Here is a 25,928-nt window from a genome sequence, read left to right on the forward strand (position 1 = left end):
GAAGAGGGGTCCCAGGGGTGCATCTCGGCAGGGCAGGGTGTCCCGGCGACCTGCACCTGGAAGCGCGCCCCACAGTCTGGGTGAGGAGGCCAGGTGACCGGCCGGGCCCCGAGCGCGGGCGCGGGCCGTGGCGATTGCCGGCACCGCCTCGAGGGGGCCCTGCCGCGGGCGCCGGCCGCCAGCCAGGAGGACGGTCCCGCCCGCGCGCTGTTTGCGCCCAGCCTCGCTGCGGCCATCGCCCTGCCGGACCGCGCCGCGGGCTCCCCCAGGTATGGGGCCGGGGAAGCGAGGGACGCGGCCACGCGCCGCCGTCTTCTTTGTTTCGGGCCCGGCGCGGGCGTCTGCGCCCTGGGCCCGGGGACGAGACTCCGGGCGTGAAGGGATCTGGAGCTGGGGCGCAGAAAGCGAGTTCAGGGCGCGCGGGGGCGGGAGCTCGGGGCGCGGGGACAGGGCCATGGGGGGGGGGGGACTGTGGCTGGGGCGCACGGGGACCAGGGCTGAGGGTGCGCAGGCACGGGGTTTGGGGCGCGCAGACGACCGGGACTTGGCTGGAATCCCAGGACAGGGGCTGGGGCGCGGGCTAGCTCGGCTGGAATCTGGGGACCGGGACGCTGACTGGCTAAGCCCGGGCTGGAGAAGGGGCCGGGGCGCGGCGCCCAGGCGCCCTGGACGGCGGGCAGGGGCCGGAGCGGCACTGTTGCGATCTCAGTCGGGGCTGGGCGGACTTCGCTCCCTCGGACGCGGTCCGGGAGTCCAGGGCGGAAAGCCTAGCTACTGGCTGCAGTGAGCACGCTCAAGACCCTCTCTCGCTTTTCCGGCAAACTTCCTGGTGCGTCAGTCTCGTTCCCTTTCCCTTTGGTGGGTGGGAGGCAGGGGGATCCATTTGCGACTCTTTCCTTTTTTTTGATGGAGGAGGAACTGGGGTATCCAAGCTGGGAGCCACCTGTGGCACGTGCCTTCTGGCATGCCGACGCTGTCGTTGACAAGCAAGAGGAGGGAGGGTCCCTGGCGCCCCAGGGGTCCCTTGCTGGTGTGGCCCGCGGCCTGACAAGTGAGCCCGGAACCTCAGCTTGGAGTGATTTGAGAGTCTGTGTGGCGGGAAGAGGCTCGGGAGCTCCACTGGCATTCTTCACACTGTGTGGGAAGGTGACCTGGACTCTCCTACGTGGTTGAAAAACAAAAACCACCATCCAGGCCGTGGGGTCAGCAGAGAGCACGGTTGAGGGTGGTCATAACCCACTGGGAAGCCCGGGGCTCCCCTGGGGCCCATTCACAGCTTTGATCCTCTGAGATGGTTTTTCCCTAATTTGTTTCACTGCTTGCTGCATGAGAACGCTTACAATGTACTGAAAAGTATGACTGCAAAAATTATCATCGTATTGACATTGCCGTCTCAGCTAACTCTTTGACATTTTGGTATATTTTCTTGAGGTTGGTGGTCTGTTCATATGCATTTTTTAAGGTGCTTTAGCTCTTTCCCTTTTGAATGGGATTTGCTTGTCCTTGTGATTTTGGTTCTTCCCTCTTTGGGGCCTGCCAGGTTATATTTGCAAATCAATCAACAAGTATTAAGAAAAGCTCTTCTGTGCTGAGGCCTTGAGGGCCAGGGAGGGGGTGGGGAGCCACTGCCGCTGGGGGGTGGGAGGGCAAGGCCACTACCAGAGAGCGAGGTGCACAGGGCCAAGGGCGGCGTGGCAGCAGGTCTCTGTGCACCGGAGCTGACTGGGGGAGCTGGCAGAAGGCCAGCCTGACTCCCGACCTCCGACAAAGTATTAGTAATAATGACCTCAAAGACAAAGTAACAGGGCTATAAGGTGTGCTGATTGAGTGTGTGCTTGTGCTGAATGCTTTGCATGCATTAATTTCATTTCACCCAAATAACAACCCTTGGAGGGAGTTGGGATTATTACCCCATTTTATAGGTGAGCAAACTAAGGCAAAGAAAGGCTAAGTAACTTGCCCAAGATGATGAAACACAGTGGTGGTGCAGCCCAGGATTCCTGGACAGGACTGTGGGGTTGCAGAGCCCTGTTCTGCTTGCTGCTCCGGAGCACGCCCGGCTGTTGATTGGATTCTAATGCATGTCCAGACAGCAGTTCCTCAGCTGAGGCTGCCAAAGCTATCAGCAGCTCAGTTGAGTTATTTCTTTGAAAACCACAAAGAAGATAGAAAAAGTAGTACCCTCAGGAAACTGCCTATTCCTGAAAGCAAATTGATTGGCTTTTACAAAGTGTCGCTTTAGCACCTAATGTCTTGAAATTGTGCTACCTGCACATGTGACCCTGGAGCTAAAGGGCACAAGGTGAAGGTATGTTCCTGGGCTGCCGGAGGTGTTGCTGATGGGGACAGCCAGGACCTGAGGAGGAAGCAGTGAGGCAAGGACAGTGAGTGGAAGAGGCTGCTCTGGAAGGCTCGGCTTGTGTCTGTCCCGGACTCTGCACAGGAGGACCCATTTTACAGATGAGCAAAATGCCAAGAACATTTCTAAAGTCCAGGAACAGTTAGGGGTCTGAATGGGCTCCGTCGTCTGGCTCTATGTGCCGTGTTCCTTCCTGAGGATCAGCCTGTTCCAAACCACCATGTCCAGGGGAAGCCTCGTGTTGTTCCCTCCCTGTGACCCTGTGTGTGAACTTGCGTGGGAGAGGTGCCTGGCGACCCCATAAGAGAACTTTCTGTTTTTCTGAGGGCTGAAAGCTTTGTTTAGATCCTGCCACCTACTAGGCCAGAGACATTTGCTGACTGAGTGCACTCTTAGAACTGAGGCTTTGAGGCTTCCTTTTGAGATACTTCCCCCCAAGTATCTTTCAGGGAGGGGGCTCCTGTTTTGTGGGTGGGTCTTGTGGGCCTGCTCCATGCAGTGGGGGCTGCAGTGGGGTGCGTGGGTCTGGGCTGATGCTCTCCAGGAGGTGCATGGACCCTGGCCCCCACTTCCTGCAGGACCCCCTTCCTATAGGATCCCGGTAAGCATGGGAGTCATCAGTTAGCCCCTATCAGCAGTGACCGGGGTGACCTAGAGCAGCCCCAGCTACCCAGAGTCCTGTGCAGCTGTCCCTGTTGAGCTAGAATGAGGGGTTCTGGTTAGTCGGTTTATTAAGTAGGTGTTTGGTTAACTTAGAAGTACTCTTTGTTCCTCACAGTTAGCAGAAGTGTTAAAAACAACCAAAACACAGAACACAGTTATTTCTTTTATCCCTCGCGCGGTGAAGCAGAGAGGGAGGTGTTACGTGGTCTCTTAGCAGGATCTCCATGTGGAACTGGCATCTAAACGGCTGACTGTTGCTCACAAGGGGTGTGTTGTTTCCATGCTGCCTCACCGCTTCCAAACACTGCAGTAATAAAAATCGCTTCTGCCCACTGCTGCTGGGCGTGTGTGAACTTCTCTTAGATTCAGAAAGCATTTTGAATCTTAAAGTATGTAGAGTCCCCATACAGGCATATGTCCCACTGTACGGTTGGTTCTTTGTCCGTTTCTTGTAAAAGCAGAAAACTAGAATCTGCAAGTTTCTTGAACTTTCTGTTTGTACTCCGTGAATCAGGAATGAGTTTTGTGTAGTCCCACCATTGCAGTGTGGGACACAGTGCTCAGCTTGGGGGTCCCTTGAGGTGTCTCCGATGTCCAAGTGGTAGGGCCTCCTTGGAGGACATCTCCTGACCTACTGTGAGCTCTCCGGGGACCCCCAGGCCCCCACTGTGCACCTGGCCCTGGCACAGCCCTGTCTAGGGCCCCTCACTTGGTGCCCCAGACTCCCGCTGGGGTCTGCCTCTGCCTGGCAGGAGGGAGGAGGCCAGTGAGGGTGACTGACGGGTGGAGCCCTCAGCTGGGGGATGCAGCACTGCAGGAGCGAGCAGCCCTCAGGGCACCCCACTGTGCAAGGAAGGGGCCCATTCCTGATGGTCCTCATAACGACCCCTAGACACTTAAAGAGAATTATGCTGATTTTCTAAAAAAAGAAGACAGTAATCTAGTATTAATATGTTTTGTCTCAAATGGGCAAAATGAATGAAAGATTATGCTGAAGGATTCTGTGTCAGTGATCTAGAAAATTCCCTCCAGTGGAACATTCCCTGATCGTGCCAGGGAGGTGCTCCTCAGAGCCACCCCACGGGGAGTGAGACCTCTCTCTGTCCCCGTCTCTACCCCGAAGAAGCCCTGGGAGCCCTCTGCAAACAGCCTGCCGGCCCCCAGCCTGATAACATGGCTAAGAATGCCTTCCCTTCGCTACTCTGTTCCCGTGCTGGCTCAGGCATGTTTCTGTCCCTGATCTGTCGCTGAACCTTGCAATCATCCCTTTCCTGGAAGAGGGCGCTGAACTTAAGTAACTTGTCCCTGTTGTGGGGATGGCAAGTTCTGAATTTGAATCCAGGTCTGACAGCAATGCTTGGGTTCTCACCAAGACCAGGGGTGAGTGCGGTTCCCCCGCCCTCGGCGCAGCCCCTGCTGGAGTGGGCCGGCCACGGCCTGGGTGCTGTGAGGCGCCTGCCCTGCACCGCAGCCAGGGCGCCTGCCCAGCTGCTTCCTCGCCCGAGGATGCCTTCCTTTACTCCTCTTCCTTCCTCCCTCAGCTCTAATTATGGCGCATGTAAGTTGCTGCCCTTCCTCTTCCTCTTCTCTTTTGGGGAGAGATAATAGCACTTAATATGTCCTTTGCAGGCCTGGCTTCGTTTCTGTTTTTAAGATATCAGAAGACATCTTCAGGAATCCCTCTTTCAGCTCCCCAAGCAGCAAACTCTCCGCACCGGGGCGGGGGTGTCAGCGCAGGTGCCCCGCTGCCTGCCATGCCACGCCCCCGGCACTGCAGGACACTTCCAGGTAGACGAAAGGTTGTCACCTCCTTCCATTGTGTCTTGGCAGCCACGGAGTGTGGCGGGCGCCTCTTGTGTGTAGAGTTTATGCAGTGGCTCACGGAAAGTAGAAACCAATTCCCTGATGCTTTGAATTCGCCAGAACGCACCAGTTGCAGCAGTGGAAGAAAGAAAGTGCTCTGGGAAGTGGCTGGGCCAAGGCCGTTCAGTGCTGTCTGCAGTTGCTTTTCTTTTTATAGGAGAGCCCGGGCCCTGCTCCAGGGACCCAGAGCCGGAGCTGGTTATTTCTCACCAGAGGATTCAGGAATGTGAGCTCTTCCCGTTACCCTGGATCACAGCTGCAGTGTGTAGCATTTCACTAACTTGGGGCTGCACGATAAACGGTGCAGGCCCACATCTGGCTTTCCGAATTGAGCGGGTGGCGAGTGGGCCCTGGGGCCACGCTTTGCCATTAGCAGGGCGTCTGTGACCCTGGCTGTGCACATTCCTCCCTGGAGCACCCGGGCTGGCTTCAAACAAAGGGCCCCGTCAGCCTGGTCCTGGCATTCTTCTCCACTTTGTAATCCATCACCTTTCTCAGAGATTTCCCTGGGCGCAACCCCCTCCCCTGGCCATTTGGGAGGTAGATCAAAGGTTGGTTCAGGCTGAGAGGCAGCGAAACAGGCCAGGCTCTGGCATCCCACAAACCTGAGGCAAAGCCACTCTTTGTCCCTGGGAGGTTCCCTATGTCACTGTGACGTCTGTGTCATTCCTCACCTGCGGCCTGGGATGTCACACTTCTGTAGGTCCTGAGCTCAGGGTGGGCGCCATGGTGGGGTGTTGTTTCCCTGGTGTCCCTACCTGCTTGCTGGCTCTGGGCCCAGTGCCGCTTTGGTCCTGCTGAATTTCCATGGCCCCAGGGGTCTGAAGAGCGCCTCGTGGTCCTGCTGGAGAACCCCTTCCCCATTCCTGGAGGGAGCCGGTGTGATCGCTGGGTGACCCAGGGGAGGCCGGTGTGATAGATGAGTTTCTCTCGATGACTGGGGACAGGTGTGTTTCCAGTTTGTCTCCTCTGGAGAGACCTGCAGAGGCCAGTGGTGGGGGTGGGGGAAGGGGGCCTGTGTACACATGTCCTGGCAGGGCTGGGTGCTAAGGGAGGCAGGAGGGGCTCTGAGCCCATTAGGAATGCATTTTTCTGGTGTCCTGCACCTGGGAGGGAGGGGAATTTGTAATCTGTATTGCTCAGGGAGTAGCAGAAGGCTCCCCAGTAACGGATGTGTTTTTTCTCCCCAACTTGCTTTTTGACTATTTTTCTGTAAAATAGTTTTCATGTATTATGTGCTCACTGTAGACATGGAAAAGATAGAAAAATGCTAAGGAAGCAGGAAAAATTTCCTTCTCATATCACCACCCCAGAGGCTAATATTTTAGCTGGCTTGTGTGCCATATGTTTTCTGTGAGATCATACCATATGTATTATTTTGTATCCTGCACTTGAAAGTCAATGTGGCAACGTAAGCACTTCCGCATCTACAAATAGCGCTGCATAAACACCACTGCTGATGTCAGTGTGACACTCCAGGGTGTGCGGTACCACCAAGTGTCACTCTTTGTCCATCGGCCACTTACATCCTGTGTAACCTTGCACATGGATCTCTGGGTAATCCTGACTAGTCGTGTTCTTGGAAGGATTTCTAGCAGGCTTTTTGAGGTCAAAGAACACAAGCTTTTTTTTATTGTGGTAAAATACACATAACACGAAGTTTATCATTTTAACCATGTTTCAGTGTACAGCTCTGTGGCATTGAGTTCATCCACATTGCTGTGTGGCCGCCACCGCCATCTGTCTCCAGAACCCTTTTCATCTTGCAGGACGGAAATTCTGTATCCATTAAACACAAACTCTGTTGCCTTCGTCCCCCAGCCTCTGGCCACCACATTCTGCTTTCTTTCACTTAGCATGATGCCCTCAGGGTTCATCCATGTTGCAGTATGTGTCGGAATTTCCCTCCTTTTTAAGGCTGAATACTATTCCATTGTGTGCGTGTGTGTGTGTGTGTGTGTGTGTGTGTGTGATCTTGTTATCCATGCATCTGTTCACGGACACTTGGGTTGCTTCCACCTTTTGGCTATTGTGCTTCGTGCCGCTATGAGCACGGGTGCACCAGCCCCCGCTTTCAGTTCTTCTGAGTGTGTATTCAGAAGTGAACCCACAACTGTTGGAGCCCCTGGGTATATATGGTCAAATTGCGGTTGAGATGTAGGGTGCTCACTGGATTCTCACAGTGTCCACCCACTGTCCCCAAACATGTCCCTAAACATGGTTTTGCCCACAGGGTAAAAACTAGGCCTGCAGGAGAAGGAAGAGGGCGACTTCTTACCGAGCTTTTTTGACAGATTGTGTAAACTCAGTGATTAATGGAATGAGAAAGCAGGAAGAATGTCTTTCATTTAAAAAAAAATAAAGAGCTTTTGGGGTTGCTTGGTTTTATTTTCAATTAAAAGGGCCTGATTTTGTTTCTGGAGAATGGTTTTAATTTGGATAAATGGTTCAGTCTGGGAACCGCATGCCAGAGCCTATGATCTATGAGTGCAATTACTCAGGGTTTCCTCGGCTGCTGCTCTCAGGGAACAGCCCAGAGCCCGGCTTGCTTTGGTTTGAGTCTGTTAAATGGCGATGTGGGCCCCCGGGCGCTTGGAGCGAGGCCGCTTTTCTGATGAGTCCATGAAGCTGGCCAGGCCAGCCGTGGCTGGGGCACAGCCTTGATGCCCTCCCGGGCTGACGCTGGTTAATTTTTACCCTCTGAGAATGTGTTCACAATTCCAGGCCAGGAATGGCAATAAGCAGGCCCTCTCTTTTCCCCTGGGAACACCTTGGACCACAATTACTGGCGTCTTTTCCAACGTGGGCATCTGCAGAACTGGTCAGATTTGGAGGCAGGAGGAGAGAGACTCATCCTTACATTAGCCTGCGATTCCTCAGGGGTTCTGTGGGCTGGGTGGGGCAGAGTCTGCTCTGTGGAGGTGTCTGCCACGGCTTCCAGCCAAGGGGATGCTGGGCAGAAGGCGGTGAGCGCGTAAATCCTGGGGGCCTTCGGAGAGCAGGAGCCGCCTGGGGTGCTCCAGAGTAGCATTGGGTAATTGCAGAAGGTGGAGGGGCAGTGAAAGAGGAGACAGGGCATGTCACACGTTAAACTATTAATAGGCAAACAGTGGCAGAGCCTCAGCCAGCTCTCCATGCTGTTTACAGCAGCAGGGCTTGCAGACCCGCCACCAGCACCTGCTGACTTTGTGGGCTGGTGGGAGCAAGCGTGGGGATGACAGGGGGGTCCCCAGGTGGGAGGTGGAGACAGTCTGCATGGAGAGTTCCTAGACTGCAGCCTGCAAAGGAAAGAGGTTTGCTCGATGAGGTGGCTGAAGCTAGAAAGGATTGCCCCTCTGGCGTGTGGCAGGGTGGTGGGCTCCTGGGCCTCCAACCAAGGGCATGTAAGGCACTTGGCTGGGGTCTGGGAGGAGTGGCAGGGAGGGCTCCAGGGCTGGGGCCCTGGCCCCCCTTTCCTAAGGGAGGGCCGGTGGGTGGGCCTCATTTCTGGAGCCCCAGCCTGCGCTGGGAATGCGTAGTTTGAAAAATGTTCTCCCAAAGCCTGGGCCACACATGCCCCTTGATTTCTAGGGCAGGCCTGATGGCAGCTACCTGTGTATCCCCGGGAGACCTGTCTCGTTTCCCACAGGGAAGAATGCAGTTTTAACCAGATTATGCTGATGAGGACCTGCCTGAGACAGGTAACCAGCAACACACAGAGCTGATAGATGTTGCTCTTTAATCCCCCCCCTTCATTTAAATAGGAATAATCCAAACCGTAGGTGATCACTAAGAGCATACTGCACTTTTAAGGCAGTTTGTTAGTCATTAGATAAAATGATAAAATATAACAACTTGATTGGTGTACTTGATTGGTGTTTGCACTTTTAAGAGGTTTATGCACTTTTAAGAGGCTCACTGTTCTCACACTATAATAAAACACGTGATCATCTTTCCTCTTCCCCTCTAGGTGTTTGCAGGGGTCGGTGTTAGAAGCATAGTGTGTATGCAATTATTAATACCATGCTGATGGTTTTCCCAAACCTGTAGCCCATCCTGAGCATTTCCTGTATTTCTGTATCTTCTTCACATTAATGACTGTAATGACTTCCTAGAATGCCCTAGAGCGATAGCCACACTCTGCACAGTCTTTCGGCTGCTGGGCTGGCTGTTTCTGAGTAAATGATTCTTGTCAATGCTGCTTCTTTCAGAAAATGCCAGGTCCACTTCAGCTCCAGCCTGTAGGTGTCTGGTCGCCTGTTTGATTTTTCAGGTAGCCCTTGGGGGTCTGTGCAGCCTCATACCCAGCAGTGAGGTGGCCCCTCTGCCCTGAGGAGCTGCATTCCTCTCCCGGCTGGGTTCCAAGGGCAAGGGCAAGGGCAGGGCTGCCAGGACCTGCAGGGGCGGGAGACGCTGGGTCTCCTGCCAAGCTAGGTCGTCACAGCCTGGGTTAGTCCTTTTGTCTGCAGTGGCTCCCTGGGACAGCATGCACAAGGGCAAGCACAGCAACCTGTGGCCAGCTGCATGCTGACGGGGCTAGACGTGCTGACCTTGGCCCTGTGAGCCTGTGACCAAGACTCTTGGTGAGTGTCCAGCTGGGACCTGTTGGTGCTGAATTCAGCTCTGCAACCAATGACGTTCCAGCTGAGTTCCAGACAGGCTCGGGCTTCAGTTTTCAGTGCCAAGAGTTGGGCAAATGAGCCCAGAGCTGACAAAGCCTTTTGGCCAGCTGTGATCTCCATTGTCCCGCGTCCCCTTGACCCCCGGGACTTACTGCCTCTCTTTTCATCTGTACATACCGGTTTTTCCGCAGTGTCCTGCCCACAGAGTCCTGCCTCCCCCGTGAGCTTTTCGGTCTCTCATAGTGCCAGATGGTTTTCAGCAAACAAGAGGGAGGACCTCAGCTCGTGCACTGCTGGAGACGCGTTGGTCCTGCCTGCTTCCCCTGGGGGTGAAGCAGAAAGGGAACAGGCTTTGCAGGGACGGAGGTGGCACCCAGTCTTGCCTCTGCTGCTTACTCTCCATGTGGTCCCCCAACTTCTCTGAAGGTGTGCTGAGTGCTGAGTTGATATTAAAGACCTCTCTGAGCTGTCAGGAGTACCCAGTGACTTTATGTGCCTGAGGCCCTCTTGAATAAAAACAAGGTGTCCTTGTTATTCCTTTCCTTTCACCTGTAGTTATTCACCCTTTTGAAGAGCTCTGAATGCAAAAGCAGCATTTTGCATATAGTTCCCCCGCACTCCACCCCGCCCCCTCCCCCTGCAGTCCCCTCAGACCACCGGGGAAGGGGGTGGGGCTGTGGGCCTCCTGAGCCCTTCCTGGGTCCGGTCCCCTCCAGGGTGGCCCACCGGACACTGACCATCCAAGGCCCAACTCTGTCCTGAGGCTCAGATAGGCATGTCCTCCATCTGCTCACGTTCTCTTGCATTGGGTTGTGTAATTTTTGTTTATATCTCTCTGTACTCACTGAAATCTGAATAAATCCAAGGACAAGAACTAAGGTTGCTGCTGCTTTTTTTTTTTTTTTTTTTTTAATATGATGAGAGGTTTGGAAGGAGCTTAGAGTTAGCTATAAGTCCTTGATCAAGGTGTGACATCACTCGGAGCCTCCATTTCACCCTCTGGACAGCGGGGGGCTTGGCCCTCCAGTCTAACACCTGCCCGGCATGCGTCTCGCGGGAGGGGACAGCCCCACACCCTGATGGAGACATTCTAGATGTGGGTTCCCACTAGGAGAGAGGGAGATGCTGGCACATTGTCCCAGGGTTTCGTTGATGCTTTCGGGGCCACCTTTTTCCTTCCTGGAGTCTTGCCGTGCAGCACGCTCCCTTCACTTTCAGCACAGCCCTTCGCACCTTGTCTCAGAGACCTGAGAATCCAGCCTGCTGTCACTTCCCTGGAAGACTGCTGGCCGTGTTTCATGTTGTCACGCTATTGAAAGTTGATGACACCTGCCTGCTAGGAATCCATGCAGGCTCCCAGGCGAGAGCTGCACCTACAGAGCTGTTGCTTTACTGTTCTTGTAGCCAAGAGAATATTCTTTGTGGACAGTGTGTTGTGGGGTTTGTTTCCTTGAAATCCATACTGAAAAATGGCAAGAATTATTTCCTTTGTCTCGTTCTCAGAATGGACCCCAGTCTTGATACAGGCCCAGCAGCGATGTGTAATCCCTTGTCTAATATTTAAATGCAAGTCTTGTTCTTATGACGATGTCGGGCATCCCTCAGACTCGTCCTGAGAAAAGAGTCTTCTGTCCCCCTTATCTGCTTTCCCCGAGGCTCCCCAGATCGTGTTCACGAGTTCTGTGTTTGGGACTGAATGCACAGAAGACTCCGGCCAAGTTTTGGAGAGCTGCGTGGATCTGTGTAATGTAAATGCGTGGTGCCTGGAAGCACATCGACTGCTCAAATGAGCAGCTGCTGAGACAGCCGCTGGATGAGGGATGGGCGCGGTGATAGTGGCCGCGCTGCGGAGACTGCGGGCTTTGTTCGCCGGCCTCGGTGGGGAGATAGTGTGTCCGGACGAGTTATCGCTCTATCCGCAGATCCATCTGTCCTTCCTCAAAGACGCTGCAGCCCACTTCAGGGCCATCGTATCAAGCAGTTGGCATTTGGCCTTGGCCCTGGGTGGAACACACGTCACGGTGTCACGTGGTGGCTGCCAGGACTCCGCACATCTGCTGGCGTTCCCGTAACCCGCTGCTCTGTTTCCAGCTGCCTGAATGAGCAGCGGCCCAGCGCGGCTCCGGAACCTGCGGCTTGTTGCTGTGCACGGGAGGGGCGCACCCGGGGAGGGTGGTGGCAGGGAAGTGGCTGGTGTGAATTACTGACTGCGTGCCAGGCCCTGTGGGGGAGAGTCATTCGTTCCTTCTGTCGTCCATTCACTCACTCACCCCTTTCACGCGGCTGACTTCCCCGAGCGCCAGCTGGGTCCCTGGTACATTCAACCCTCACAGACTGGGGAAACTGAGACGCAGAGGGGGCGAAAGGGCTGCCGCCATCTTAGCCTGCACTAGGCAGGGCAGGGGGTCCAGATCCTGCTTCTCGGACCCAGACTCTGTCCCTTCTGTTTGCTCCTGAGCCCCTTGGGTCTGCCCACTGCACCTCACGGGGTGATCAGATGTCGCCAGCGGCTGCGGTGGCCAGCTCCCCTGCAGCCCGGGCTCAGACCCCCGGCCCTCTGGAGTCCAAGGCACAGTTTTCTGCTGACCGGCCTCTCCTTTGAGTGAGACTGGGCTTCCTGCGCCGACTTTTCAAGGGCTCGATGTCAGGGCAGCGTCCTGGAGGGTCTTGGAGGAGCCCGCAGGGGTGGAGCTTGGCTGAGGCGCTGGTGGGCACAGACAGCAGCAGGGTGGAGGCAGCTTAGAAATAAGCGCAACCCCCGCATCGGGCCAGAGAATCGGGGACACTCCGAGCTTCTCTTGCCATTTTAGGGGGCAGCTGATAGACGAATTCATGTCATGTTCAGAACCACATGTTAGAGATCAACATACCCAGACCTGGCCAGCCTTTGTCCCTCTTCTCGGTGGGCCCTGCCCCGGAGGTGAGGCCCAGCGCCAGTGATCGTGGGCGCTCTGCTCTTCCCCGTTGGTGTCCTCAGACGTGGGCGGATTTCATGCCAAGCTCAGTGCTCTTCATAGATGCAGGGAGGGACTGACTTGGTTGCCGTCTGTGCCCACTTTGCTCTGGTCCCAAATCTCAATCACTTCAGTGAGCAAGGAGGCGGTGTGGCGGTAACGCCACCAGGTTTAGATTCAGGCTTGTGCCTGGGTTCACTGGGGGTCTGTCCTCTGCGTGGCACTGGCCCAGTCCACTGCCCTTCTGATGTCAGTTACGGAGGGAGCTCCTCGGAGCAGTACAGCCAGCGTGGTGAGGACCGAAGAGTTGTGTGTGTGGGGGTCACTCCATCACCGAGGGGTTAGGGGGTCCTGAGACTTGAGGTATCCGGCTGGGGGGCCCCGATGCATGAGGGATCGGGCATCCTGAGGCTCCACAGGCTGGATCAGGGGCTGACCACATTTTTAGGAAAGTTGAAAGAATATAGTGAACCCTCTTGTATACTCTTCAGATCCATTTGATTTTTTTTTTTTTTTTTGCCATTTTTGCCACATTTAGTTTATCCGTCTTTATGTGAAAACAGGTTGTCCACATCAAAAACTGCAGCAGAAATACTTCAGCCTGCATTTCCTCAGGACAAGGACATTTTCCCACACCCTTCAAGATTATGATCACACTGAGAAACGTAAAATTGATTGTGTGACAACAGGTGATATCCAGTCCTTACCCAGATTTTCCCATTTGTTCCCCAGAGTGGTTTATAGCTAGTGTCTTAATCCATTTAGATCCCGTGGTGGTTTACATGGTGCATGGACTACCCATTTATGCTCTGAGATCTGACACAGTCCCCTGCTTTCTTTATTTTAATATTATTATTTTTATCTTATGACATTGACGTTTTTATTTCCAAAGACTTGTTTTAATTAATTTTTAAATTTTGAGACTATTTGCAGACAGTTTTAAGAAATAACACAGAGAGATCTGTGTACCCTTTACCTGTTTTCCTCTAGTGGTAACATCTTGAAAAAGGTCACAGCAGAATATTGACACCGATACAGTCAAGACACAGAACATTCCATGACTGAAAGCATCCCTTGTGTTGCCTTTTTGTAGCCACCCTCACTTCCCTCCCATCCCACCCTCCTTAACCCCTGGCAACCACTAACTGTTCTTCATTTCTATGGTTTTGCCATTTCAAGAATGTTTTATAAGTGGAATCATGCAGTGTGGAACCTTTTGGGTTTGGAGGTTTTTGGTGTTTTTCACTCATTGTTCTCTGGAGACTCACCCAGGTTGTTGTGTATCAGTAGCTTGTTCCTTTTTATTGCAGAGCTGTGTTCCACGTACCACAGTTTGATTAACCACTCACTTGTCCAAGGACATCTTCTATATGTTAAGTCTTTCAATTCATGAACATGGTATGTCTCACCAGTTATTTATTAATAGATCGTCTTTCAGTTCTTTCATCAGCATTATGTAGTTTTCAGCATACCGGTCTGATATGTGTTCTGTTAAGATTTACACCCAAGTGTTTCTTTTTCTTTTCTTTTTTTTTTTTTTTGAGATAGTCTCACTCTGTTGCCTGGGCTAGAGTGCCCTGGTGTCAGCCTAGCTCACAGCAACCTCAGACTCCTCTGCTTAAGTAATCCTTCTGCCTCAGCCTCCCTAGTAGCTGGGACTACAGGCATGTGCCACCATGCCTGGCTAATTTTTCTATATATATTTTTAGTTGTCCAGATAATTTCTTTCTATTTTTAGTAGAAACGGGGTCTCGTTCTTGCTCAGGCTGGTCTTGAACTCCTGACCTTGAGCAATCCGTCCGCCTCGGCCTCCCAGAGTGCTAGAATTACAGGCGTGAGCCACTGCGCCCTGCCCCAAGTGTTTCATTTTTAAGTGATTGTAAATGGCCTTGTATTTTTAATTTTATGTCTATATGTTCATTACTAGTACATAGAAATACAGTTGACTTTTGTATATTTGTCATTTATCTTGCATCCAGTGACCTTGCTAAATTTACTTATTAGTTCTAAAAATTTTATAGGTTCTCTGGGATTTTCTCATGTAGATAATCATGTCGTCTGAAAATAGGGACAATTTTATTTCTTCCTGTACATTGACTTTTTGATAGGCCCAGGCTAGCTTCCTTGCAGGTTGTCATATGGTATGGATTTGTCTGAATTTTTTTTTTTTTTTTTTTGAGACAGGGTTTTGCTCTGTTGCCTAGGCTGGAGTGCAGTGGCTCAATCATAGCTCCCTGCAGCTTGAACTCCTAGGCTCAAGCAATCCTCCTGCCTCAGCCTCCCAGGTAGCTGGGACTACAGGTGCGTGCCACCATGCCCAGATAATTTTTCTTATTTTTTGTAGAGATGGGGTCTTGCTATGTTGCCCAGGCTTGTCTCAAACTGGCCTGAAGTGATCCTCCCACCTCAGCCTCCCAAAGTGCTGGGATTCCAGGCATGAGCCCCTGTGCCAGGGCTGTCTCATTGTTTTCTTGTCATTAGATTCAGGATAAGCAGTTTTTGCAAAAGGATTGCATATGTGTGAGGTACCTCTGCTTGCCTCACATGAGGAGATGTTTGTTCCACTGTTGGCCAGCTAAGTTTGATCACCTGGCTAAGACTATCCGATCCTTTGATGTCAAGGTACAATTTTCCCTTTGTACCTTTGAGACTGTTTCCTAACAACTTTTACTCAGTGATTTTAATGTCCGAGGCTGATCTTTGCCTGAATCTGTTCTCATATCAGGGGTTACGAAATGGTAGCCCGTAACCATTTTTAAGCATTTTAGAAACACATATTGTCTTGCAAATAATCAGATTGTTACTTATCAATCCCTCTTACCTGGGTAGCAAGCTCTTCAGTCTAAAAGGCAGAGTGGAACAGGAGAGAATTTTATTTGTTTGTTTATTCTGTACGTGGTTTGTAAAGCCAAGGAAACAAAAGTGCTTTTCAGTTTGCCTTTCTTGAGACCTTAACTCTGTAACAGTACTCTGAAGTGCTTTTGGGGAGCATCCTGTGCAACCTCCATGGAAATGCTGATGTAGCTGCTGTCACAGCCAAGTGACAGATACCTGCTCCAGGCTCACCTGCCAGGTCAGGCAGCTGTTTGGGAGCCTCTGCTGAGAGGGAGCCCAAGTTTTTGGACATTTGTCTTAGGTCGACGGTTCTCAAAGTGAGGTCCTGAGACCAGCATGGGCTCCTCCTGGGATCTGTTAGAAATACCGGTTTTGGGCTCCACCCCAGATTCTTGCATCAGACACTCCGGCTTGGGGCCCAGCGAGGTTCAGAACCACTCATCTAGGGTAATCCTTTCCTGGTAGGTAAACCCCATCTGAAACCCCAGTGGAGCTGTTGAGTCTTTAAAGGTCTGTGTGGCTTCGCAATAATCCACACATACCATTGTATCAGACTGGCTGGTTGCTCTTCCAAAGCCTCTCCGAGGCCGTGTGAAGAACAAAGCTGTATTTCCCATCCTCTTGCTTAGGAGGACTCCTTTTAGCTCCCTGAACTCCAGAGTGAATTCCTGCCCAAGATTAGGAAACCCAGCAGACTGTAAGATTGGAAACCGAGGTTGATGCTAACAAGGGTAAATTTGTGCATATTTTCAGCATTTGTTCATATTTAACTTTGTCCCCCACTGACTGGTTTATTACCTTAAGGAATGAAAAGGAACATTTTTGGAGGTCAGTGCTTTTATAGCCAGCTCAATTGGTTGAGGATTAGTTCCTCTCCTTCACCGAAGAGATGTAGACTGAACTGCTTCTGTGTGCGAGACAGTGTGTTTTCTTGCAAAGTGGAGTTGAGGTCCTTAGAGCTCAGGAGCAGCAGGTGGCCACATGTACACCTGGCCCTGGGCTGTGAGCAGGCTGCGTGTGCACAGAGCAGAGGAAGGTGGTGTAGAAACTGAGAGCTTAGGGGTGTTCATCAGTCATGGTTCTCCAGGGAGACAAAACCTAGAGGGCATATATTTTATTTTTACATATCTATCTATATCTCTATATATGCATGCATGAATGAATTGGCTCATGTGATTTTGGGGGCTGACAAGTCTGAAACCTGCAGGACGGTCTAGCAGCCCGTTAGGTGCAGTGCGGTGTCTGGAGATGATCTGGAGCACAATCTCTTCCTCTCCTGGGAATCTCAGTGTTTTCTCTTAAGGCCTTCGGCTGATGGGGTGAGGCCCACCCACATTGTGGGGGGCCATTTGCTTTGCTAAGAGTCCACTGGTTTCAGTGTTAATCTCATCTAAAAATACCTTCATAGCAACATCTAGACCCATGTTTGACCAAACAACTGGATACCACGGCCTCGCCAAGGGGACACATAGAATTATCACAGCAGGGCATCTGGGGCAGACTGTGACCGTGGCAGAAGAGTGGGAGATTTACCCAGGCTGGCAAATGGGTGTGGGAAGAGCCACCAACAGTGTTCACCTTGCTTGGCGGCCTCACCCCAGGGCTGTCATGAGAAAACACACTGCCCGCCTCATGGCTAGTGCCACACAAAGGTGCCGTTTCCTGGAGAAGCAGGGCAGGGTTTCTGCATGTCGATTTTGAGGGGCCCCTGGGGGTGATGTCTGGTCACCTCGGGACAGGGCTGGTGTCCTCTGCAGGCAAGGGGCCCGCTGGCAGTAGAGGCAGGCACCTGGTCTTGCCAGTGTGTCCTGTCCCATCACTGGCCCATGACCCAGGAGCTCGTCGCTGGTTTCCCTGTATCTCAGTGCTTTTCTACCTAAAAACCAGTACAAAAGCTTTCAAGGGTCATCTTTCAGAGTGAGCGTCCAAGGAGATGACAGTGAAGGTGTTAGGGTGCCTCTCAGCGAGGGATGCGTTCTTGTGTATTTGTCTCACTGTCCAGCTGGCACAACTATTGGCTTCAGAACCTTTGTCCTTGGCTTAGGTTTGAGAGTCCTTGAAGGAGGACCCATGCAGAAGTGGCTTCTGTGTTTCTGGTGGGTCCCCATGCATCTCCTGGCCTCGAGTCCTCAGTCTGCCTCAGTCACTCTGGGTGACCCTCATGCACCACGGAAGAGGGCCTGGCCCAGGGTGGTGCCCATGAGTTTTGCTGGCTGTCAGCTGGCGTAGCTGTTAGGAAAGCTGTTTATCTTACCCAGGCAAACCAGGGAGAAAAGTCTCTTCCCCGTGCACGGCCAAGAGACTGCCTTGACCTGTTCTGTGTGCAGTTCGGGATTCCACTGAAGAAGACATGGCCATGCCAGATCTCCGTGGATGTCCACACGGCCAGCTTGGAAAATTTTTCCCAGTGGCCCACTGCAGTAGCAGGCACCTGGCCGGGCTGAAGGGTGTGGTCATTCAAGCATTTCTCCTGTCCACCTTTCACCAAATAATTCTAATTCCATTTTTTCAAGTCTATTTGAAATAGCTATAAGTGATAAAGATATTCTTTGTGGAACCCCATTGGAAAATGGGCTGGCCTTTCCATTTCTGAGATGATCTCCAGGTAGGAGACACAAACTGGTCAGCTTGTGGTGGTCCTGCCGTGTGTTGCCCCAGTGGCGGCCACTGCTCCTCCCAGTGGCGGGGCTTACAAGGGATTTTGCCATCATTGCCAAAATGTGTATTTCCATATCGAACTGTATTGCCATCATGCCTCGATTCCTCGCCAGCCTGGGGCTGCCACTGAGTCCTGACTTGGTGATGGAACCAGCATCTATTGTGATGCAAACCACCCCAAGACTTAGTGGTTTAAAGGAAGGTGCGTTCCTTCTTGCACTCCCGTGGGCTGGCTGTGTGGATTTCCAGCCGGCTGGGAGCCGGGCCCAGCTGGGAGGTCCCACAGCCGGGCCTCTCTCTTTGTGTGGCCTGAGTCCTGCGCTGCTTCTGAGAAGGCTGGTCTCGGGTCCCCCAGTGCAGAGGCGGAAGCTGCAGGCAGAACCCGCGGTTCCATTCTATCCATCAAAGCGAGATCCGCTTTGATTCATGGGGTGAGAAATAGACTCCACTTTCTGATGGGAATTGCTAGAAAAATCTTGTGGCCATGTTTTTCATTCTCAATTGTTGCTTGACTCTCCCATTTAGTTATTCAGCAAATTTTGTTTAAAAAACTGGCCTGTTGTTGATACCTTCGGGGTTAGGGCTTCAACATAGGAATTTGGGGGGAACACAAACATTCAGACCATAGCAGTGATGCATAAGAGCTGTCTTAGGATGGGTTGCTCTTGCAGTCCTGGGGGCTGGGTGGGTGTGTGGTCTAGACCCGCTTTCTGCTTTGGAGGCCACGGTTGGCCCTCAGGGCCACATGTAACCCTTCAAACTAGATGTTATGTGTGTGGATTGTCATTTGTACCCTCATCAGACCATCAGGGTGCTCTGCACCCTGAATGTGAAGACCAGGGTTTGCACAAAGGAGCCCGGCGCCAGCGTGGAGGGCCAGTGGTCTCAGGTCTTGTTCCTATGCTGCCTGCCGTAAGCAAGAGCACCGAGGTGTCTGTTACGGTTACTACTACTCTTTGCCAATGTAAGAAAGTCCCACAGGTGGTAGTGAGGCCCCAGCAAGGTATGGCAAGAGCCTCGGGGAGCTCGAGCTGCGTGCACGTGTGAGGGCTGAGTGTTACTGCCTGCCGTAAGGAGTTTGACTTGCTTCCTCTTTACAAAATCTTTCATTGTGAAAATCTTCAAACATGCCCCAAGTAGAAGGAATACAATGGTAAAACTCATTGTCCGGATTGAAGGTTTATTAAGATTCTGCAACACTTGCTTCTTCGTTCCTTCTTCCTTTCCTCCCTGCCTCCAACCCCTTCTCCCGGCCATGATCCTGCACAGCATGTTTTTCCACCTTACACACTTACGTGTATGCACTTTCTAGAAAACACAGAATCTTGGATTTCATAACCACAGTGCCTTCCAGGCACCTGAATGGTGACAATAACTCTTCAGCAGCATTACCCAGTTGCCATTTATCTCAACAATGACTTTGAGCATTGGTTTGTTAGACTCAGGGTCTAACAAGGCCCCACGGGCATGTGTAGCTCTGAGTCCCTTGTCCTACTCTACAGCAGCTCCCTCCTCGCATCTCGTTAAAGAAGGGCTGGAGCTTGGGCCCGGGGTGGGCGAGTGGAAAGAGGCAGGTGCGGAGATAGACAAGGCCCTGGGATGCCCTGGACCTTGACGGAGGCCTCAGAGCTGGTAGAGCTTGGGAGCTGGCCTCCCTCAGGAGGAGATTGGCTTGTTTTGCCCCCAGTTTTAGCCCTGTCCAGCCCTTGTCCCTGCCTCTAGGTCTCCATTCTCTGCGTGGACCTGAAGATGATGTTAGGCAGCTGGGGCACCACCTGTACCAGAAAGTTCCTGGGGCTCACCAGGGGCAGACGTTCCTAAGACTGAATGTTGTGAAGTTGCCTCTACAGTCCCTTGGGGAAGTCATCCACCCCCGTTATTAAAAATCTGAACAGGCATCCAATGTCTATATATTTATTTAAGTATGCATTAAACATGGCACTTGAGGCATGACATAAGAAATCCATATACATGGAAGTTGGGCTCTGGGAGATTTTTGGCTGGTTTTCCCATGCCCAGGTCCATGGACGGGCTCCTGGAGGTCATGTGACACCCCCTTCTCCCTATTCTTGGACATAACCTCAGGCCCGTAAGGAGGGCTTGGGCTGGTGCTCTGAGTTGGATTTTCCTGCATAGGGGAATGTCCTGTAGGATGGCCACCAGGGCAGAGCCTGCCCTGGGGAGGCAGAGCTGGGGCCGGCTGCAGAGGGAGGAGCTGATGGACCCTGTCCTCTCGTCACACGTGGGAAACCTGCCCTGGGAGTCTGGGTTCTTTTGTCCCAGTTTTTCCAGCTAGGAAGCAGGAGTCAGTTGGAATTTGCAAGTATGTGAAGGGAGAGGTGGGCCTTAACCCAAGCCTTTCCTGGTGCCTGCACACACGTGCATCGCTGCAGGGCAGGGAGGAGCTGGGGTCGGCCTCTTTGAAGTAGGGCTGACGGACACCTCTGGGAAGGTGGGGGCACCTACTCCGGGAGGAGGAGAGAGTGGGACCCTCTGCTAGTGTCAAGTCAGCCTGAAAGAAGGCCTAGGTTGGGAGCTTTGCTTTTTGCCCCTGGGTAAGAAAAGAGAAGAAAACAATGCAGGCAGAGGAAGCACTACTGGCAGGATTACCTGGGAGGTGGCGCAGCCTGTTTGATCCTCTGCTGCCGGGCTTGCCGCGGCTTGCTTCCATCAGGACGGCAGATTCCCAGTTTCCTTTCATGTTGGGAACCCACACGGGGCTCTGTCACTGGACGCAGGCTTCCTCGTTCTTGCCCAGTGTCCTGTCTGCAGGGCGGCGGTACCCATAAGGGGGTCCACGGTGGAGGGTCTGCCCCAGCCAGCCCTGTGTGCTCAGGCCTCATCAACAGGGGTGGGCGTGGTCCAGAGGATCCCATCAGATGGATGGAGAGACGCACAGGCAGGCAGGGCGGATGTCCTGGGGCCTGCTCACTGCCTGGCTCCTACCCGGACCTCCTGAAAATAGGCCATGCTTCCAGGTTGTAGACTTCCTCTGGAGAATTCCATGAGACACACTCTCGAGCTGTGGAGGAGATCCCTCACTGCACGGCCCAGGGCATTTTGGGTGGAATAATTCTTTGTTGGAGGAATTGCATAGCCTCCTACCTCCTCCCACTAAACGCTAGTGGCCACCCAGTCCTGGAGGTGATTGAAGAGTCCTTCCATTTCCACATGCCCCCCAGCATTTCCAATCATTAGTAGGCAGAGAACTCAGTCAGTGCTTAAAAATAATGGACTAGAATGAAAAATCCCAGAGAGTATTCTGCCAGTCATCACAGTAAGTATTTTCTGTGAAACTTTTTCAGTATTTAAATATGTACGGGCTTTACTGAGTCACCGGTTAAAACATATTTCTATATATGTTGCAAGGAAAGGCATTGCAGAAAGGACAGGGACATTTTAGTCACTGTACATTGTGAGTATTCCTTTCCTGTGTTTGAGAGAATCACAGCTAGCCTCCCTTGGATGAGGAGGTTGCGGGCTGGGTTAGATAGCCAGTGTTGGGTGAGAAGGTCCTTTGTGAACTCGTCACAGGGGGTGTGACGGTTGTGGTGGGGGTAACTTCTATGGCCCCTAGTTGTCTGAGCCTCTAGGTGTGGTTGTGCGCACCCTCTGTGCCTGTACACTGATGATGAGGGAAGGACAGTCAGTCTGTCTCTTAAATAAGACACTTGGGAACTTTCCCAAATGCATATTTGGCCTCAAGGATCAGTCGGGTTGTGGACATTTGCAGGTCTTGTCCTAGGTAGGTCTGAGCCTCCTGGCCTGTTCTAGGCGGAGACCAGGGTCAGGGGCTGTGTCACTCACTGGCTGGTGGCAGATGGGGACTGGGCCCCTCTGTGCAGCTCCTCACAGCCCCTTGCTCTCTCCTACTCCTGGTCATCCTCCCTGGGTGGCATCTCAGGGCAGAAGCAGGAGGCGGCTGTGGCCTGCCCCCCTGCCAGATGGGGCAGCACCCCTGCACTGAGAACCGCGGGCGCCATTCCTGCCAGGCAGGCTGAGCCCACTGCACCAAAGACTTGTGGAGTTGTGCCTTTTGGGTCGACAGGAGGTAGCATTCACCCCAGGCCTGCCAGGAAGAGTGGGCAGGGTCTGTCCCGGTGCCTGCACTGCAGCCCTGGGAATCTTGGCTGTCACACCTCTGCTTTGGGCTGGAAGTGATTGGGTCTGCTGCTTTCTTCTGTCAGCTCGGGAAGCTTCTTTCACCCCTAACCCAGAGACTGCCTTAGAAACGGTCCCACTGACCAGAGAAGCTTTTTGGTAGCAAGGTACAATTATGAGGTTAAAGAAAAGTCAAAACAATAAAGGAGCTCTCTTGTGGGTTGGACCTGGTTGGTGAGGGAGCCTCTGTCATCCTTGGTTCTCTGCCTCTGAGCCAGACGCCCAGGCTCCGAGTCTCCATGCCTCCTGCCTGCCCTTGGCTGCTGTGGTCTGCGGGGCTGCAGGATGAGCAGAGCACCCATGGCCGTGGGGGCACAGAGTGGCCCCCCAGACAGCCAGGAGAGACCCCTGTCCAGGGGGTGTTGGCCCTCAGTGTGTCTTGGAAAGGGGACTCTCAAATTAATCTGGGGACTTCCTTAGAGTAGCCAACTTTTATTTTATTAAAGAGAATTAAAAAAAGACACTTTTTGATTTAAAATTGTCCCCAGGATCTCCTGCAGTTGACGTCATTTTGACTAGAACCTCTCGGTGCCCAACGGTCAGCGGAGTTTATTTTACAAAAGAGGGCACCAGGGCTCAAGGAGAATCTGATCGCAGGATTCACATGCAGAACTTTACCTGGTCATCGCCGCCTTTGTGTGTGTGTGTGTGTGTGTGTGTATGCATGTGTGTATGTGTGTAATATGCATGTGCCAAGCACACATTTGTGTACATACATGTGTGCACATGGACCTGCAAGTATACTAAGTGTGAAAATAACATTATGTCTAGAAAAACAGTGGACATACCTGAAATAAAAAAATACTTTATTGCTAAAAAATGCTAACAGTCATCTGAGCTTTCACCGAGTTGTAACCCTTTTTGATGGTGGAGGATCTTGCCTCGAAGTTGATGGCTACTGACTGATGAGGGTGCTGGTTACTGGAGGTCGGGGTGGCTGTGGTAATTCCTTAAAATAAGATAACAGTGAAGTTTACCACTTCGATTGGCTCTTCCCTTCCCAAAAGATTTCTCTGTAGGATGCAGTGGTGTATAATAGCATTTGACCCAAAGTAGAACTTTCTTCAAAATAGAGTCAATCCTCTCAAACCCTGCTGTTCTGTATCAACTACATTTATGGAATATTCCCAATCCTTTGTTGTCATTTCAACAATATTCACAGCATCTTCACCAGGCTTACATTCCATTTGAAGAAACTGCTTTCTTTGTTCGTCCATAAGATGCAACTCCTCATCCGTTGAAGTTTTTTCATGCGATTGCAGCAATTCAGTCACATCTTCAGGCTCCACTTCTAATTCTGGTTCTCTTGCTATTTCACCACATCTGCAGTTCCTCCTTCCACTGAAGTCTTAAACCCCTCAAAGTCATCCATAAGGAATCAACTTCTCCCAAACTCCTGTTCATACCGATATTTTGACCTCCTCCCATGAATCATGAATGTTCTTAAATGTGTCTAGAATGGTGAATCCTTTCCAGAAGTTTTTCAGTTTTCTTTGCCCAGATCCATGAGAGGAATCTCTATCATTGGTGGCTATAGCCTTATGAAATGTATTTCTTAAATAATAAGACCGAACATCAAAATTACTGTTTGAATCATGAATTATAGAATGGATGTTGTGAATGCATGAAAAAAATATTCATCTCCTTATACATCGTCGTCAGAGCTCTTGGGTGACCAGGTGCAATGAGCAGTAATATTCTGAAAAAAAAAAATAATAATAATTTTATTCTGAGCAGTAGGTCTCAACAGGGGGCTTAAAATACTCATTAAACCATGGTATAAACCGATGTGCTGTCATGCAGGCTTTGATTTCCACTTCTAGGACATAGGCAGAGTAGAGTTAGCATAATTTGTAAGGGCCCTAAGATTTTCAGAATAGTATATGAGCATGGGCTTTAACTTAAAGTCACCAGATTCATTAACCTCTAATAATAAGAGAGTCAGCCTGTGCTTTGAAGCTTTGAACCTAAGCATTGACTTCTTTTCTCTAGCTGTGAAAGTTCTAGATGACATCTTCTTCCAATAGAAGGCTGTTTCTTCTACACTGAAAATCTATTGTTTAGTGTAGCCACCTTCATCAATGACCTTAGGAAGGTTTTCTGGATAACTTGCTGCAGCATCTATACCAGCACTTGCTGCCTCACCTTGCACTTTTATGTCACGAAGTCAGCTTATTTCCTTAAACGTCATGAACCAACCTCTGCTACCTTCCAACTTTTCTTCTGCAGCTTCCTCACCTCTCTGAGCCTTCATAGAATTGAAAAGAGTTAGGTCTTTGCTCTGGATTAGGCTTTGGCTTAAGGGAATGTTGTGGCTGGTTTGATCTTCTATCTAGACCATTAAAACTTTCTCCATATCAACAATAAGTCTGTTTCACTTTCTTATCATTCATGGTTCACTGGAGTAGTACTTTTAATTTCCTTCAAGAAGTTTTCTTTTGCACTCACAGCTTGGCTAACTGTTTGGCACAAGAAGTCTAGCCTTTGTCCTATCTTGGCTTTCAACACACCTTCCTCACTAAGTTTAATCATTTCTAGCTTTTGATTTAAAGTGAAAGACATGCAACTCTTCCTTTCACTTGAACACTTAGAGGCCATTGTAGGGTTAATAATTAACGTAACTTCAATATTGTTGTGTCTTAGGGAATAGGGATGCCAAGGAGAGGGAGGGAGACAGGTGAATGGCTGGTTGGTGGAGCAGTTAGAACACACACAAGATTAAGTTCACCATCTTATTAATATTCGGGCGCAGTTCAGAACACTCCGAAACAATCACAATAGTGACATCACAGATGGCCATAACAGATATAGTAATAATGAAAAAGTTTGAAATAGAGTGGAAATTACCAAAATGTGACACAGGGGTACGAAGGGAGCACATGCTGTTGGAAAAATAGCACCAAGAGACTTAGTCAACAAAGGGTTCAGTTTATAGAAAACTCAGTATCTAGGAAGTGCATGCAGTACAACAAAGTCCAATAAAACAGGTATGCTTGTGTGTGTCTTGTTGGTTTCTGAAATGGAGGCAGAGAGTGGTTTTTTGTTGTTATTTTTTCTTCTTGTTTCTTCAGGCAAATTGTTTCTCACCCTCACTCATGTGCCAAACTCCAGACTGCTTCCTGGCTTGGCAAGATTACTGGTAAGGCGCCCTTAAGCATTCCTTTTATTTGTCAAATCCCTGTTATTTTGTTAGAATCTCTCTTGCAGCCAAAATAGCCTCAGGAGAAAAATAATGCAAAAAGAAATGAATAAGGTGTGTCAGAAGAATGTGGGCGGGGCTTCTGCAGATAATTATGCGTGGGTAACCACCAGCTCTGTCTAAATGTTTCCATCTTCCTTATAAAAGCACTCTAGCACGTGAGGCGCCTTTGTAGAGAGGCCAAGGACCGCGCCCCAGCACACCCGAAAGGCAGCCTCCGCCATCCTTGCTGGGCTCCTCCGTCCCTCTCCACAAAGACAGTGTTAAAACACACTGTGGAATTTCTGCTTAACTGTGGACATGCTGATTTGTAGCCCCCGGCACCTGTCAACCTGCCTTAGCAGAAACCATTCCTTGTTATTATTTCATGGTCTCTGCAAGTGCAAGAGTTAATGGTTTTACAACAATGTTTCCATCCCATGGGGCCGCTGGCTCCTCACTCTGCCATTCATCTAACACACGTTTGTGGAATGAGGACCTCAGTCCGTGGGCTCGACCTTCCCTGGTGTTGAATGTTGTTTCTCTCCCATTGGTGGACACTTCCTCAGTTGAGATTGACAGATGCGGAATGAGCAGGGTCAGTGGTGTGACCATTTTTGCAGTTCTCATTATAGATCAGCCAGAGACTTTCCAAA

The 25,928-nt window shown here is 51.3% G+C and overlaps 1 protein-coding gene across 1 annotated transcript in view; it reads left to right on the forward strand.

Moving 5' to 3' along the window:
• The first annotated feature begins 217 nt into the window (after nt 1-217).
• Nucleotides 218-25,928, forward strand: part of TNS3 (tensin 3) — a 262,359-nt gene continuing 236,648 nt past the window's right edge. Inside the window, exon 1 of the mRNA XM_069461530.1 lies at nt 218-269. The gene's annotated coding sequence lies outside the window, so the exon portion shown is untranslated. The remainder of the gene's footprint in view (nt 270-25,928) is intronic.

Source organism: Eulemur rufifrons, chromosome 29 (genome assembly GCF_041146395.1).
Source record: "Eulemur rufifrons isolate Redbay chromosome 29, OSU_ERuf_1, whole genome shotgun sequence".
NCBI classification, from domain to species: Eukaryota; Metazoa; Chordata; class Mammalia; order Primates; family Lemuridae; genus Eulemur; species Eulemur rufifrons.